Raw genomic sequence first — 9,400 nt, 5'->3', positions numbered from 1 at the left:
GGGAGTAGAATCCAATTCTCATCACACCTGATAAGGATAGCTAGGATAGGACTTCAAATTTTTATACCTGGCCAAGAGATTTTATTATTATTAATTTATTTTTCCTGTCATTTAAATTACCTGTCCCTTATTTTAAAAACCCTCAATTTACAAGACTCATAACCAATAATAAGAACACCTCCATGCAATTCCTTGAGAAGACGACCCGAGGTTTAAATACTTCGGTTATCAATTTATTTAGGAGTTTGTTATTTGTGACAACTAAAACTTTTGTAAGAAAGGAATTCTTGTCGGTCTAAAAGCTATACTTGCAACGCGAATTTATAGTTAAAATTCTAGATCGCGCGAGAGTTTCTTCTTCAAAATGGCGCCGTTGCCGGGGAATTGCAACTGTGTGCCTTATTATTGGTTACTGTAAATATTTTCTTTTACCTGTTTATTTGTTTTTATTTTTAATTTTTATTATTTACAATGAATTCTCACCCCTATCGCTTTGAGTTTGGTTCCAATTTTGTTGCATGGAATAGAAATTATAACAGGAACATGCATCAATGTCAAAACAATCAGAGATGGAAGGAGCTACGAGGACCTGATCAACCCTTCCGGCAGCAACACCTTCAACAATACCACAGACAAAGACCATCCTACAATGCATGCCAAGACATTTGTTATGGTGGACCCTTTCGTGACAACCAACACCCAACAAACTGCTATAGTCAAGAGCCATTCCGAGGTGCATACCAAGATGATAGATATGGTGGACCCCCATCATATACCTATGACCCACCTCCTCAACATAGCATTGAACCACCATACTTACAAGCCCCCTACAACCAAACACCTCCAGACGACCCTAACCCATATCCACCCCAACTCCAATCCAATTACTCCCCAGAACCACCACCTCAATATTCACCATCTCCATATCCTTATCAAGAAGAACCACCTCCGTATTATGAGCCCTCTCTCCCATCCAATGAACCCTCATATCCACCCCAATCTCCAATGGATGACACCCTTCGTGTTCTTCTTCAAGGACAAGCGAAGATGCAAAGGGATGTACTGGAATTCGCGACTGCCTTAACCGAGGTAGTAAATAAATTAGCTTTCCAACATCTAAGCACTCAAAGTACTCCCATGGCTACATGTGGAGAATCAAAAGAAGAGCGTAGCATGAAGGAGACACTAGAAACTTCGGTGGACAACGAGGAACATGGATTTGTATTGGAACAAGTGGAGGAAGCCATAATAGTTGCAGAGGAAAAAGTGGTTGAAGATTTAGGAGATGCTGAACCTCCATGGGAATCGAGAACTGTAAAGGATTCCACCAAGAAGCTTGAAATTGATGCTAAGGAGGATAGTGCACAACCTCCAAGGCATATACCTTGTGAAGAATTGGGCGGAATAGACCAAAAAGCTGATTCCCTTAGCATTAATGATCATGAATCAAGCTCTCCTAGTAATGAACTTGCATCCGCAATTGAACTCCTTGAGCCTGAAGAATCTTACCCAAGTGAAGACGAAGATGATGTGGAGGTAGATTTTTCTCAACCTCCAACTTATGACTTGAGTGATGATGAGGAAGAAATCGAGGACTTTGATCAAGATGTGGGTGAAATTGAAGAAAATTGCAAGGAAGTGGAAGAATTCACAGAAGAACACAAGGGAGATGAGCTTGCAAAACCACTGGAAACACCTATCCCAAGGCCATTACCACCCAATACTAAATTTAAGTGGGTAAAATCCTTAGCTTTTATCTTTACTTTTCTACTTGAATATGGTTTGCTTGAAACAGATGGTCAGCTTAGAGCTCTTTGCGGCTTTAAGAGTAAAAGGGAAATGGTTCACACTCAGAGCTGGTATGCAAGATTCAATGAGGTTCCACACTTCAATCTGAAGTGCAAGGATTGGTATCAAGTTCAATTGAATGGGTCTCGGAAGACGTTTGGTCATCTTGGTGAGAATACAATTTCCAAACCGCCCGCCTGGAAAAATATAGATCAAGACAAAGGCGCGTGCAAAAGCAAGGTTTGGGATCTTGGAATCTATTCTGACATTCAACACCCCGGGAGCCTTAGAATCTATTTGAAGCTGCTCAAGGGCTTTACATGCCTAGTTTGGGACCCCGGAGGCTGTTGGAATTCCAAACAGTGCTGGAGATTTTTGGATGCATTCAAGCACAAGAAACCATAGCAGGAAGCTCATCAAATGTCCAACTTAAGGACTATAACTAAAAATGCTAGGTGGGAGACAACCCACCATGGTATGATCGTTCCTTTTTCAATTTTATTTCGTGTTTTTTGTTTTTATTTTATTTTATTTTCATTGAACCTGGAATTATTCATAGCATCTACATTAGCACTGCATATTGCATACTGCATAATGGCATATAAAAAAAAACCCCACGCGAGCGAACAGGCCAAGCGTGGGCGTCGAATGGAAATCGGCATAAAGATCCAACGCCCAGAAAGTTGGGCTGGAATCGTGTGGCTGGTGTACCTTTGGCATAATTTGGCCCACGCGTTCGCGTCCCTGACGCAAACGCGTCACTTGCATTACGCACATCCCACACGAAAGCATGAGCGACGCGTACGCGTCGCGCAGATTTTTTGGAGCCCTTTTTGGAAACAGAGAGTTGTGCCAAAACGATGCTGGAATCGTGCGTTTCGCACAATTCTGAGCGATGTGTTCGCATGCCCCACGCATACGCGTCACTTTCATTATCCCATAATCACGCGATCGCGTCAATGACGCGTCCGCGTCAACACCCTTTTCGCCCAATTCACGCGATCGCGTGCTGGTGCACGAAATTGTGATCATCAATGGCGCCAACAACTTGGTACGTACAATTGTAATCTCAACTCTTTATCACAACTCCACACAACTAACCAGCAAGTGCACTGGGTCGTCCAAGTAATAAACCTTACGTGAGTAAGGGTCGATCCCACGGAGATTGTCGGCTTGAAGCAAGCTATGGTCACCTTGTAAATCTCAGTCAGGCGGATTCAAATGGATATGGAGAATTGATAATTAAAAGATAAATAAAACATAAAATGAAGATAGAGATACTTATGTAATTCTTTGGTTGGAATTTCAGATAAGCGTATGAAGATGCTTTGTTCCTCCTGAACCTCTGCTTTCCTATTGCCTTCTTCCAATCATTCATACTCCTTTCCATGGCAAGCTTTATGTTGGGCCTCACCGTTGTCAATGGCTACTTTCCATCCTCTCAGTGAAAACGTTCCAAATGCGCTGTCACTGCACGGCTAATCATCTGTCGATTCTCGATCATGTCGGAATAGGATCCATTGATCCTTTTGTGTCTGTCACACGCCCCACAATCACGAGTTTGAAGCTCGTCACAGTCATCCCTTTCCATATCCTACTCAGAATACCACAGACAAGGTTTAAACGTTCCGGATCTCAGGAATGGCCGCCAATAATTCTAGCCTATACCACGAAGGTTCCAATCTTAGATCAGAAACCCAAGAGATACACATTCAAGCTTGTTTGCATGTAGAACGGAAGTGGTTGTCAGTCACATGTTCATAGGTGAGAATGATGATGAGTGTCACAGATCATCACATTCATCAGGTTGAAGAACGAATGAATATCTTGGAGAAGAAATAGACTTGAGTTGAATAGAAAAACAATAGTACTTTGTATTAATTCATGAAGAACATCAGAGCTCCACACCTTAATCTATGGTGTGTAGAAACTCCACCGTTGAAAATACATAAGAACAAAAAGTCTAGGCATGGCCGAATGTCCAGCCTCCCAAAGAGGGTTCAATCATCAAAACATGATTCCAGGATGATCAAAAGATGAAAATACAGTAGCAAAAGGTCCTATTTATAGATAACTAGTAGCCTAGGGTTTACAGAAATCAGTAATTAATGCAGAAATCTTCTTCCGGGCTCACTTGGTGTGTGCTTGGGCTGAGCATTGAAGCTTTCATGTGTAGAGACTTTTCTTGTAGTTAAACGCCAGCTTTTGTGCCAGTTTGGGCGTTTAACTCCAGCTTTTGTGCCAGTTTTGGAGTTAAACGCCAGAATTCTTGAGCTGACTTGGAACGCCTGTTTGGGCCATCAAATCTCGGGCAAAGTATGGATTATTATATATTGCTGGAAAGCCCAGGATGTCTACTTTCCAACGCAATTGAGAGCGCGCCAATTGGGCTTCTATAGCTCCCGAAAATCCACTTTGAGTGCAGGGAGGTCAGAATCCAACAGCATCTGCAATCCTTTTTCAGCCTCTGAATCAGATTTTTGCTCAGGTCCCTCAATTTCAGCCAGAAAATACCTGAAATCATAGAAAAACACAAAAACTCAAAGTAAAGTCCAGAATTGTGATTTTTATTTAAAAACTAATAAAAACATAATAAAAACTAACTAAAATATATTAAAAACATACTAAAAACAATGCCAAAAAGCGTATAAATTATCCGCTTATCACAACACCAAACTTAAATTGTTGCTTGTCCCCAAGCAACTGAAAATCAAATAGGATAAAAAAGAAGAGAATATACAATGAATTCCAAAAACATCTATGAAGATCAGTATTAATTAGATGAGCGGGGCTTTTAGCTTTTTGCTTCTGAATAGTTTTGGCATCTCACTTTATTCCTTGAAGTTCAGAATGATTGGCATCTATAGGAACTCAGAATCCAGATAGTGTTATTGATTCTCCTAGTTAAGTATGTTGATTCTTGAACACAGCTACTTTATGAGTCTTGGCCATGGCCCTAAGCACTTTGTTTTCCAGTATTACCACTGGATACATAAATGCCACAGACACATAACTAGGTGAACCTTTTCAGATTGTGACTCAGCTTTGCTAGAGTCCCCAATTAGAGGTGTCCAGGGTTCTTAAGCACACTCTTCTTTTTGCTTTGGACCTCGACTTTAACCGCTCAGTCTCAAGTTTTCACTTGACACCTTCACGCCACAAGCACATGGTTAGGGACAGCTTGGTTTAGCCGCTTAGGCCAGGATTTTATTCCTGTGGGTCCTCCTATCCACTGATGCTCAAAGCCTTGGATCCTTTTTATCACCCTTGCCTTTTGGTTTAAAGGGGTATTGGCTTTTTCTGCTTGCTTTTCCTTTTTCTTTCTTTTTCTTTTCTCTTTTTTTTTGCAAGCTTTTCACTGCTTTTTCTTGCTTCAAGAATCAATTTTATGATTTTTCAGATCATCAGATAACATTTCTCCTTTTCCCATCATTCTTTCAAAAGCCAACAATTTTAACATTCTTTAAACAACAAATTCAAAAATATGCACTGTTCAATCATTCATTCAGAAGAACAATAGTATTGCCACCACATCAAAATAATTAAACTGTTTTAAAATTTGAAATTCATGCACTTCTTTTTCTTTTTCAATTAAAACATTTTTCATTTAAGAAAGGTGATGGATTCATTTTCATAGCTTTAAGGCATAGACACTTAGACACTAATGATCATGTAATAAAGACACAAACATAAATAAACATAAAGCACAATTTTCGAAAAAAATAGAAAATAAAGAACAAGGAAATTAAAGAACGGGTCCACCTTAGTGATGGCGGCTTGTTCTTCCTCTTGAAGATCTTATGGAGTGCTTGAGCTCCTCAATGTCTCTTCCTTGCCTTTGTTGCTCCTCTCTCATGGTTCTTTGGTCTTCTCTAATTTCATGGAGGAGGATGGAATGCTCTTGGTGTTCCACCCTTAGTTGTCCCATGTTGGAACTTAATTCTCCTAGGGAGGTGTTGATTTGCTCCCAATAGTTTTGTGGAGGAAAATGCATCCCTTGAGGCATCTCAGGGATTTCATGATGAGGAATTTCCTCATGCTCTTGTCCATGAGTGGGATCTCTTGTTTACTCCATCCTTTGATCAAAGTTGACCCTTCTAGTGTATGGGTGTGCATCTCCTTGCATCATGGGCAAGTTGAATGCCAACCTTACATTTTCTGGACTAAAGTCTAAGTATTTCCCTCGGACCATTGTAAGCCAATTCTTAGGATCTGGGTTCACACTTTGATCATGGTTCTTGGTGATCCATGCATTGGCATAGAACTCTTGAACCATTAAGATTCCGACTTGTTGAATGGGGTTGGTGAGAACTTCCCAACCTCTTCTTCAGATCTCATGTCGAATCTCCGGATATTCGCCCTTTTTGAGCTTAAAAGAGACCTCGGGGATCACCTTCTTCTTGGCCACAACTTCATAGAAGTGGTCTTGATGCACCTTTGAGAGGAATCTCTCCATCTCCCATGACTCGGAGGTGGAAGCTTTTGCCTTCCCTTTCCTCTTTCTAGAGGTTTCTCCGGCCTTTGGTGCCATTAATGGTTATGGAAAAACAAAAAAAGCTTTATCTTTTACCACACCAAACTTAGAAGGTTGCTCGTTCTCGAGCAAAAGAAGAAAGAAGAGAGTAGAAGAAGAAGAAATAGAGGAGATGGATGGGGCTTAGTGTTTCGGCCAAGGGGGAGAAGTAGTGTTTAGGTTGTGTGGAAATGAAGGAGTGAAGATGGGTTTATATAGGAGTGGAGAGAGGGGGTATGGTTCGGCCATTAAGGGTGGGTTTGGGTGGGAAAGTGGTTTGAATTTGAATGGTGAGGTAGGTGGGGTTTTATGATGGATGGATGTGGATTGGTGAAGGGTTTATGGAGAAGAGGGTAGGATTAGATAGGTGAGGGGTTTTTGGGGAAGAGGTATTGAGGTGATTGGTGAATGGGTGAGGAAGAGAGAGAGAGAGGTGGGGTAGGTGGAGATCCTGTGGGGTCCACAGATCCTGAGGTGTCAAGGATTTCTCATCCCTGCACCATGTGGCGTGCAAAACGCCCCTAGCTGCCAATCCTGGCGTTAAACGCCAGGCTGCTACCCATTTCTGGCGTTTAACGCCAGCTTCTTGCCCATTCCTGGCGTTAAACGCCAGTCTGGTGCCCATTTCTGGCGTTAAACGCCCAGAATGGTGCCAGACTGGGCGTTTAACGCCCATTCTGCTACCCTTACTGGCGTTTAAACGGCAGTAAGTTTCTCCTCCAGGGTGTTCTATTTTTCATTCTATTTTTTCTTCTGTTTTTGATTTTTCAATTGTTTTTGTGACTTCACATGATCATCAACCTATAGAAAACATAAAATAACAAAAGAAAATAAAAATTTAGAATAGATAATTAAAAATTGGGTTGCCTCCCAACAAGCACTTCTTTAATGTCAATAGCTTGACAGTGGGCTCTCATGGAGCCTCACAGATGTTCAGAGCAATGTTGGAACCTCCCAACACCAAACTTAGAGTTTGACTGTGGGGGCTCTGTTTGACTCTGTATTGAGAGAAGCTCTTCATGCTTCCTCTCCATGGTTACAGAGGGATATCCTTGAGCTTTAAACACAAGGGAGTCTTCATTCACTTGAATGATCAATTCTCCTCTGTCAACATCAATCACAGCTTTTGCTGTGGCTAGGAAGGGTCTGCCAAGGATGATGGATTCATCCATACACTTCCCAGTCTCTAGGATTATGAAGTCGGCAGGGATGTAGTGGCCTTCAACCTTTACCAAGACATCCTCTACAAGTCCATAAGCCTGTTTCTTTGAATTGTCTGCCATGTCCAGTGAGATTCTTGCAGCTTGTACCTCAATGATCCCTAGCTTCTCCATTACAGAGAGAGGCATAAGGTTTATACTTGATCCCAGGTCACACAGAGTCTTCTCAAAGGTCATGGTGCCTATGGTACAAGGGATGGAGAATTTTCCAGGGTCTTGTCTCTTCAGAGGTAATTTCTGCCTAGTCAAGTCATCCAGTTCTTTGATGAGCAATGGAGGTTCATCCTCCCAAGTCTCATTACCAAACAACTTGGTATTTAGCTTTATGATTGCTCTAAGGTACTTAACAACTTGCTCTCCAGTAACTTCTTCATCCTCTTCAGAGGAAGAATACTCATCAGAGCTCATGAATGGCAGAAGTAAATTCAATGGAATCTCTATAGTCTCAGTGTGAGCCTCAGATTCCCATGGTTCCTCATCAGGGAACTCCATGGAGGTCAGTGGACGTCCATTGAGGTCTTCCTTAGTGGAGATCACTGCCTCTTCCTCCTCTCTATGTTTGGCCATGTGAGACGTGTTTATGGCCTTGCACTCTCTCTTTGGATCTCTTCTGTATTGCTTGGGAGAGTACTAGGAGGGAGTTTAGTAATTTTCTTACTCAGCTGACCCACTTGTGCCTCCAAATTTCTAATGGAGGACCTTGTTTCAGTCATGAAACTTTGAGTGGTTTTAATTAGATCAGAGACAATGGTTGCTAAGTCAGAGTGGCTTTGCTTAGAGTTCTCTATATGTTGATGAGAAGATGATAGAAAAGGCTTGCTATTGCTAAACCTGTTTCTTCCACCATTATTGTTGTTGAAACCTTGTTGAGGTCTCTGTTGATCCTTCCATGAGAGATTTGGATGATTTCTCCCTGAAGGATTATAGGTGTTTCCATAGGGTTCTCCCATGTAATTCACCTCTTCCATTGCTGGGTTCTCAGGATCATAAGCTTCTTCTTCAGAGGAAGCTTCCTTAGTACTGCCTGTTGCTGCTTGCATTCCAGATAGACTCTGAGAAATCATATTGACTTGTTGGGTCAATATCTTATTCTGAGCCAATATGGCATTTAGAGTATCAATCTCAAGAACTCCTTTCTTCTGAGTTGTCCCATTATTCACAGGATTCCTTTCAGAAGTGTACATGAATTGGTTATTTGCAACCATTTCAATGAGTTCCTGAGCTTCTGCAGGCGTCTTCTTCAGATGAAGAGATCCTCCAGCAGAGCTATCCAATGACATCTTGGATAGTTCAGACAGACCATCATAGAAAATACCTATGATGCTCCATTCAGAAAGCATGTCAGAAGGACATCTTTTGATCAATTTCTTGTATCTTTTCCAAGCTTCATAGAGGGATTCTCCTTCCTTTTGTCTGAAGGTTTGGACTTCCACTCTAAGCTTGCTCAATTTTTGAGGTGGAAAGAACTTTGCCAAGAAGGCATTGACTAGCTTTTCCCAAGAGTTCAGGCTTTCTTTAGGTTGTGAATCTAACCATGTCCTAGCTTTGTCTCCTATAGCAAAAGGAAAAAGCATAAGTCTGTAGACTTCAGGGTCAACCCCATTGGTCTTGACAGTGTCACAGATTTGAAAGAATTCAGCAAAGAACTAATGAGGATCTTCCAATGGAAGTCCATGAAACTTGCAATTCTGTTGCATTAGAGAAACTAATTGAGGCTTAAGCTCAAAGTTGTTTGCTCCCATGGCAGGGATTGAGATGCTTCTCCCATAGAAGTCGGGAGTAGGTACAGTAAAGTCACCAAGCACCTTCCTTGCATTGTTGGCATTGTTGTTTTCGGCTTCCATGGCTTCTTCTTCCTTGAAAAGCTCTGTTAGGCCCT

The 9,400-nt window shown here is 41.6% G+C and overlaps 1 non-coding gene across 1 annotated transcript; it reads left to right on the top strand.

Moving 5' to 3' along the window:
* Positions 1-8,855: 8,855 nt before the first annotated feature.
* Positions 8,856-8,963, top strand: LOC112781409 (small nucleolar RNA R71). Its single transcript, XR_003192187.1, has one exon. It is a non-coding gene; the product is annotated as a small nucleolar RNA R71 (small nucleolar RNA).
* The last annotated feature ends 437 nt before the right edge of the window (positions 8,964-9,400 follow it).

This window comes from Arachis hypogaea, chromosome 19 (genome assembly GCF_003086295.3).
Source record: "Arachis hypogaea cultivar Tifrunner chromosome 19, arahy.Tifrunner.gnm2.J5K5, whole genome shotgun sequence".
Classification (NCBI taxonomy): Eukaryota; Viridiplantae; Streptophyta; class Magnoliopsida; order Fabales; family Fabaceae; genus Arachis; species Arachis hypogaea.
Note: the sequence above shows the minus strand (reverse complement) of the source record. Positions and strands in the feature narration are given on the sequence as shown.